Source organism: Rhinopithecus bieti, unplaced genomic scaffold (assembly GCF_001698545.2).
Source record: "Rhinopithecus bieti isolate Rb0 unplaced genomic scaffold, ASM169854v2 scaffold_41082, whole genome shotgun sequence".
Classification (NCBI taxonomy): domain Eukaryota; kingdom Metazoa; phylum Chordata; class Mammalia; order Primates; family Cercopithecidae; genus Rhinopithecus; species Rhinopithecus bieti.
Window position 1 is genome coordinate 370,481 of NW_016817890.1, and position 7,385 is coordinate 377,865.

The 7,385-nt window shown below is 47.3% G+C and overlaps 1 protein-coding gene across 5 annotated transcripts in view; it reads right to left on the minus strand.

Moving 5' to 3' along the window:
* The window catches only part of PHACTR4 (phosphatase and actin regulator 4), a 148,808-nt gene extending 142,275 nt beyond the window's left edge, over positions 1-6,533 (minus strand). Inside the window, exon 1 of one of the 5 annotated variants that reach the window (XM_017856373.1) lies at positions 6,289-6,533. The gene's annotated coding sequence lies outside the window, so the exon portion shown is untranslated. The remainder of the gene's footprint in view (positions 1-6,288) is intronic. The other 4 variants (XM_017856378.1, XM_017856371.1, XM_017856376.1 and 1 more) reach the window with 4 other exon arrangements.
* Between the last annotated feature and the right edge of the window lie 852 nt (positions 6,534-7,385).

Sequence of the window (7,385 nt, forward strand, 5' to 3'; positions counted from 1 at the left end):
GGAGGGGAGGGGAGGGGAGGGGAGAGGAGAGGAAAAAGGTCTACATAATTTGGTTATGGTAGCCCCTGTGAAGAAATGACTGTGAAAGTTTTACAACGGGACTTTAGAGCTCCCTCAGAATAAAGAATCCATCCATTCCCTTCTCTCTTTCCTATTTTATTTATTTACTTATTTTTTGAAACAGGGTCTCCAGCTCTGTCACCCAGACTGCAGTGTGGTGGCACAATCATAGCTCACTGCAGCCTCAAACCGTGGGGCTCAAGTGATCCTCCTATCTCAGCCTCCTGAGTAACTGGGATTACAGATGTCCACTACCATGCCTGGCTGATCTAAAAAAATTTTTTTTTGTAGAGACAAAGTCTTGCTATGTTGCCCAAGCTGGTCTCAAACTCCTGGCATAAACATAAAGTGATCCTCCTGCCTTAGCCTCCTGAAGCACTGGAATTACACGCATGAGCCACCAGGCCTAGCCTCTCTCTTTCTTTATAAATAATCTTCTTCCAATGCTCCTTGTTTTCTTTTCTTTTCTTTTTTTTTGGGGGGAGCGGGTAGGGGTGGTGGGGGAATGGAATCTTGCTCTGTCACCCAGGCTGGAGTGCCGTGGCACAATCTCTGCTCACTGAAACCTCTGCCTCCTGGGATCAAGCAAGTCTCATGCCTCAGCCTCCCAAGTAACTGGGACTACAAGCATGGGCCACCACCCCCAGCTAATTGTTTGTATTTTTAGTAGAGATGGGGTTTCACCATGTTGGCCAGGCTTGTCTCGAACTCCTGGCCTCAAGTGATCTGCTTGCTTTGGTCTCCCAAAGTGCTGGGATTACAGGCATGAGCCTCTAATCACGCCCATGATGGGCCTCTTCTTCTAACAGTAGTAAAAATGTTGCTACTACTTCTAACAGTAGTAAAAATAACTTGCTACAGGAATTTAAAGCATATAATGTATCCAAATACTTATTCTACTCCCTCTTGGAAACAAGCCACAAGATAGGAAGAGCAGGAATCAATTACATCCATGTTAAAGACAAGAAAACTAAAGCTCAAAGAGGTTGAGTTGCTCAAGGTTGCAATTATATGAGGGGATTTTATTTATTTAGTGCTTATTTACTGTCAGACTCCTTCCTCTTCCCAGCCAACCCTAATCAGCAGGTGAACCCCAAGAGGGAAAATACTTGTTTTCACTGGTTTGTCCTCAGTGTCTACAACAGTGCCTAGAATATAACAGGCTTTCTGTATTTGTTGACTGAATGAACAGATGGTTTTGGAAATGAAGTAAACTAACAGCCAAAGCACAAGGAAAAAAAGTTATTTCCCATTATAATGCACTAATAAAAGATTTCAAACAGGCTCCTACCAGTTAGAAAGGCTAGACTACATAATTGTATTGACTCAATTCCATTGGCATGTTATGCATTTTACCTAATAAGTAAGGGAGGTGAAGTAGGTTTCTGTTTCTGATGTCACATTCATGGCATGTACTAACATAAATCCAAGACTTAACTGCAGGTTTGAAACTGATTAAAAGTTTTTATTAAAAGCAGAAACTAGAGAAAGCATTCTCTTGAGTCCCAATGGTCTGACTAAAAAAGTACAGTATCTTAATTTCAGTTCTATCTTCAATGTTAAATCAGCAGCCAAAGCTATTGTATTTATGTTCTCCAACACAGTTAATAAACCTTATAGCAGGCCGGGCGCGGTGGCTCAAGCCTGTAATCCCAGCACTTTGGGAGGCCGAGACGGGCGGATCACGAGGTCAGGAGATCGAGACCATCCTGGCTAACACGGTGAAACCCCGTCTCTACTAAAAATACAAAAAAAAAAAAAACTAGCNTAGTAACTGTAATAAGTGTGAGGTAACTGAAGGAGAACGAGACTTAAGTATGGTTTACTCTGATATTTCCTACCTGGGTTAACTATAACCTTGAGCAAGTCACTTAAACATTTTAGAGGCTACACTTTATCAGTTGTAAAATGAGAGTAACAACCATTTCATAGAACTGTAGTGAGGAGTAAATGACACAATGTGTATTAACTTGTTTAAAAAATGATACTGGGAGGCCGGGCATGGTGACTAACCCTGTAATCCCAGCACTTTGGGAGGCTAAGGTGAGAGGATCACCTGAGTCAAGGAATTAGAGACCAGGCTGGGCAACACGGCAAGACCTGTCTCTATAAAAATTATAAAATAAAATTATGGGCCAGGCGCGATGGCTGATGTCTGTAATCCCAGAATTTCGGGAGGCCAAGGTGGGCGGATCATCTGAGGTCAGGAGTTCAAGACCAGCGTGGCCAACATGGTGAAACCCGTCTTGGCCGGGCGTGGTGGCTCATGCCTGTAATCCCAGCACTTTGGGAGGCCGAGACAGGCGGATCACGAGATCAGGAGATCAAGACCATCCTGGCGAACACGGTGAAACCCCATCTCTACTAAAATACAAAAAAAAATTAGCCGGGCGTGGTGGCGGGTGCCTATAGTCCCAGCTACTCAGGAGGCTGAGGCAGGAGAATTGTGTGAACCTGGGAGGCGGAGCTTGCAGTGAGCCGAGATTGCGCCACTGCACTCCAGCCTGGGCGACAGAGCGAGACTCCATCTCAAAAAAAAAAAAACAGAAACAAAAAACAAAAAACAAAAAAAAAGAAACTCCGTCTCTACTAAAAATACAAAATTAGCCAGGCGTGTTGGCACATTCCTGTAATCCCAGCTACTCAGGAGGCTGAGGCAGGAGAATCACTTAAACCCAGGAGGCAGAGGTTGCAGTGAGCCACGATTGTGCCATTAAACTCCAGCCTGGGCAAAAAGAGTGAAACTCCGTCTCAAAAAAAAAAAGAAAGAAAACTTATGTTTAAAACAAACAAAATAAATAAATATATAGCCAGACACAGTGGCTCACGCCTATAGTCCCAGCACTCTCGGAGGCTAAGGCAGGAGGACTGCTTGAGTCCAGGAGTTCAAGACCAGCCTGGGCAACATAGGGAAACCTTGTGTTCACAAAAAAATTAAAAAATTAGCCAAGTGTGGTAGTGAGCACCTGTAGTCCCAGCTACTCAGAAGGCTGAAGTGGGAGGATCACTTGAGCCCGGGAGGTTGAGGCTACAGTGAGCCACGATCATAGCATTGTACTCCAGCCTGGGGGACAGAAGAAGACCTTGTCTCAAAAAATAATCATAATCATAAAAAATAAATAATATTGAGAAAATTGTCATGTTTGTAGAATTAAGTAACAGTCAATAGCAACTGCTGTTTCTTTTGTTTTTTTTTTTGTTTTTTGAGACTGAGTCTCGCTCTGTCACCCAGACTGGAGTGCAGTGGCACAATCTCGGCTCACTGCAACCTCCGCCTCCCAGGTTCAAGTGATTCTCCTGCCTCAGCCTCCCAAGTAGCTGGGATTACAGATGCCCACCACCACACTTGGCTAATTTTTGTATTTTTAGTAGAGACAGGGTTTCACCATGTTGGCCAGGCTGATCTCGAACTCCTGACCTCAGGTGATCCGTCCGCCTCGGCCTCCCAAAGTGCTGGGATTACAGGTGTGGGCCACCGCGCCCAGCCAGTTTATTATTAAAACTAGAGCAATTCTGTGGTTGCTTCTTCAAACCATAGCCAGGAAAACACAAAAGACCTTCACTCACTGCTGGATTAAAAATTGAAGAACTGCATTATCCCTATACAGTATTACTAATACAATCTAGGATTCTCAAGAGTAAGTCATTTCCATTATGAGATATCAAACAAAGTAATACAGTGTGAAGGGCTTTATTTGCCTACTTGGCTAGGGCAGGAATTAACCTATCTGACTTCGTTAACCTTCCCTGATTTATGTAAAGGAGTCCTCCTGGCTATCCTCATCCCAGAGACTTGAAACACGAATTAATCTATTTTTCAAAAGGGTTATTTGCAGTGACCTTCTTTAGAATTTTTTATTGGCCGGGCATGATGGCTCACACCTGTAATCCCAGCACTTTGGGAGGTGGAGACAGGCGAATCACTTGAGGTCAGGAGTTTGAGACCAGCCTGGCCAACACGGTAGAACACCATCTCTACTAAAAAAAAAAAAAAAAAAAAAAAAAAAAAATTAGCCAGGCGTGGTGGCACATGCCTGTAATCTCAGCTTCTCGGGAGGCTGAGGCAGGAGAATCGCTTGAAACTAGGAGGCAGAGGTTGCAGTGAGCCAAGATGATGACAATGCACAGCCTGAGCAACAGAGCAAGACTCTACCTCAAAAAACAAAAATAGAATTTTTTATCTTAAGGTTTAATACCAGCACTTTAAGAGGGAGGATCACTTGAGCCCAGGAGTCCAAGACCAGCCTGGGCAACAGAGTGGGACCCCAATCACTAAAAAAATTTTTAAAAATTTTTTTAATTAGCTGGGCTGGTGGCCTGTGTCTGTTGTCCCAGCTACTCTGGAGGCTGAGGCTTGAGCCCAGGAGGAGGTCCAGGCTGCAGTGAGCAGTGCTTACCTCACTGCATTCCAGCCTGGGAAACCCAGCGAGACCCTATTTCGAAAAATAAATACATAAAAATTGGCCAGGCATGGTGGCTCATGCTTGTAATCCCAGCACTTTGGGAGACCAAGGCAGGTGAATCACCTGAAGTTAGGAGTTCAAGGCCAGCCTGGCCAACAGGGTGAAACCTTGTCTCTACTAAAAATACAAAAATTAGCTGGGCGTGCTGGCACACACCTGTAATCCCAGCTACTCAGGAGGCTGAGGCAGGAGAATCACTTCAACCTGGGAAGTGAAGGTTGCAGTGAGCCAAGATCACACCATTGCACTCCAGCCTGGGTAACAGAGTGACACTCTGTCTCAAAATAAATAAATACATATAAATAAGTTAAATAGTCGAGCATAGTGGCTCACACCTCTATTCCCAGGCATCTGGGAGCCTCGGGTGGGAGGATGGCTTCAGCCAAGAAGTTCGAGGCTGCAGTGAACTAGGAGCTCTCCACTGTACTCAAGCTTCAGCAACCAAGCAAGACTCTTGTCTCTTAAATGAAACCAAAAAAAAAATTTTACCTTAAGCTGATTCTAGCAATGCAGTCTTCCAACAGGAGGACATACACAGTTACCACTATCTAGCCAAATTTGATCAAATCCACAATCCACGAAATTCCGCGGTTTCTGGTAAGAATCTACCACACCCCATCCCCTAAACTGGCTTCATTCCTTTTGTTTTGTTTTGTTTTGTTTTAGACGGAGTCTTGCTGTGTTGCCCAGGCTGGTCGCGAACTTCTGGCCTCAAGCAATTCTCCTGCCTCAGCCTCCAGAATAGTTGGCATTACAGGTGCGTGCCACCACGCTCGAAATTCATTCCTTTAATTTAGCGAAAAAGTAAGTGACTTCTAGAAGCCACTGGGTTTCTGGTTCCTCTATAAAGCAAATCCTTCCACTGAAGGACTTTTCCTTCCACTTTTGTTTTAAAAAAAAAAGAAAAGGAAGAGGTTGGAGGGAGCCCTCGCTGAGTGTCTCAATGAAGCACTGGAGGTTTTTTTTTTTTTTTTTTTTGCAAGCAATCAGTGATGCCCTGTAAGTCACTCTCCTCCGAGATTTGGGAGGTGCGTGAACTGCTATTCTACCATTCACCACTGGTTCTTTGGTCCAGTAATCACAGATGTGAGGTGCACAGACATCGCAGCAAATTCGATGCCTTCCCGGTTTCCCGGAGCCGGGGTGTAAAGGGTGGGAGAGAGGGGGTCACTTCTTTTCCTTAAACTCATCTCTCCACCAAGAAAAACGCTGGAGTTTCGTGCCCTGAAGCCGCCCAGGCTGATGTTTAAAAGTTAAATAATAACCTCCAGGTTTCTACAGAAACTCCGCCTGGCTCCGAAGCCCCCGCTCTGCCCAGCCTGGGTGCGGAGGTCTGAGGCAGGACTGTTTTGAAAAATGTACTTTGACCCGATCTGGTTACTGTAACCGGATCCCCAGGGAGCAGTCCCCGTTGGGGACCGGCGGAACAGGCTCCCCCGTGGCGGAGACTCCATGCACCGGCACAAAGGGGGCGCAACGCAGCCCAGACAAAAGGGCCCAGCCAAGTCTCGGGGGGCGGAGAGGGCGAGCCTGCGCGGGCCCTGCCGCAGGCGGAGACGCCCGGGCTGGACCGTTGTGGGAGGGCCGAGGAGAGAGGCAGCGGCCCCGCCCCGCCCTGGCCCGAAGCGACGGCAACCCGGGCCGTTACCTTCTGCCTGGACCAGGACCCTCTCGCAGAGCCAAGAACGGGGCCGCAGCCTGAGAGGAGCCCGCAGCCTGATACTGAGCGGGGTCCTGCTCACTTTCCCTTGCTCGCTGAACTCACCCAGGTCTCCGCCGCCGCCTCCTCAGCCTCCACAGCAGCCTCTCCCGGAAATCCTACCTGGCCCGTTGGCCGCCAGGCAGCAGCCGGAGCCCTCGGCCCCCGGGGAGGGGGGGAAAAAGGGAGCGGGCTGGACAGCGAGGGGTAGGACGTGCCGCCGCGGAGGCTCGCGGGACTTGTAGTCCCCAGCAGGGGCCGGTTGCGCGGCGAGCTGAACAAAATGGCGGGAAGCGTGCGTCCTTTCTCTCTGGGCGGTCGTCTTCCTTACAGCCTCTCTGGGCATGCGCTGGCCGCTGTGCGCACCTTGTGTGTAAAAGAACTTGGGCACCTTTCCTGCTACTGTGGGAGACAAAGGTCTTTGGACTTGGGAGGACAGGGTTCAATACTGGGCTCCAGGCAGTACCCAAAAAGGGGACTGACACAAGAGTGTTGTTTCAGAAAACTGTCCCTGACTGGCCAAATTTCAATCATAACCTCTCCAAAGGAAAAACTATTTATTGAGGACCAATTTGAAGTGCAAAAAACGTACAAGCAAGTTATCTACCCTCAGTGTTGTAAGAAACCCAGGAATCATTCTGGACACTTCCCTCAAGCCATTAAGTCCAGTCATTCTACATCCCCAGTATTTTAATTCATTTCGATATCCTTCACTACTATCACCTAGTGAAAACCACCAAGTCTCAGTAGTTTCAGGCCGCTAGGCTATCACCCTCCGAAATCCTTCCTTGCTGCTGCCAGAGGACCCTTCTAAATGCAAACCCATTGTATCACGCAACCTGAATTAGACCTACATGTAAAACTTGAAGCTACGGCACGTCTAGAGGACATTCCAGGAGAAAAATTGATGTGACTTTTCAAATGCACAATCCATAAAATTAAAAAAATTGGCCAGGTGCAGTGGCGTGTGCCTGTAATCCCAGCTACTCAGGAGGCTGAGGCAGGAGAATCTCTTGAACCCAGGAGGCGGAGGTTGCAGTGAGCCGAGATCGCGCCATTGCACTCCAGCCTGGGCGACAGATCAAGACTCTGTCTCAAAATAAACAAACAAAAAAATTATCCGGGGCCTAGTGGCATGCGCCTGTATTCCCAGCTACTTGAGA